This window comes from Cynara cardunculus, assembly GCF_001531365.2.
Source record: "Cynara cardunculus var. scolymus isolate 2C chromosome LG 1, CcrdV1, whole genome shotgun sequence".
NCBI classification, from domain to species: domain Eukaryota; kingdom Viridiplantae; phylum Streptophyta; class Magnoliopsida; order Asterales; family Asteraceae; genus Cynara; species Cynara cardunculus.
In genome coordinates, this window is record NC_037528.1 from 48,761,867 (window position 1) to 48,762,425 (window position 559).

Below are 559 nucleotides of genomic sequence, written 5' to 3' on the forward strand. Positions count from 1 at the left end.
GCCTTGATTGTACTGCTCCTTTCCTTCCGACTAAGAGCATCAGCTACCACATTGGCTTTTCCAGAGTGAAAAAGAATTTCGCAATTATAATCGTTCACTAATTCAATCCACTGTTTGCCGCATATTCAATTCTTTATGATTAAACAAATTTTGAAGGCTTTCATGAAAATCTGACATTTAACTCCCAACAAATGTCTCTAAATTTTTAATACAAAAACCATAGCCGCAAGCTCCATATCATGAGTCGGATACTCTTTCTCGTGATCTTTTAACTGTCTAGATGCGTAAGCAATAACTTTCCCTCTTTGCATCAATATACATCCCAAACCCAGTTTTGAATCATCAATATACACAACAAAATCTTCAGATATGTAACACTTGAGATTTTCCATACTCTCTGTTCCGGGTACGTCAAGGACTTCAGTGATGTTTATGTTGTATTTTAGAAGTTTATAACCAATTTGTTTATTAGTTTTATCTTTTTAGAATAGGAAAAAGGGGGGGGGGGTCTGCAGTCTCATCACCCAACCTTGTCCCATCTTCTAAAGCATAAAGCATA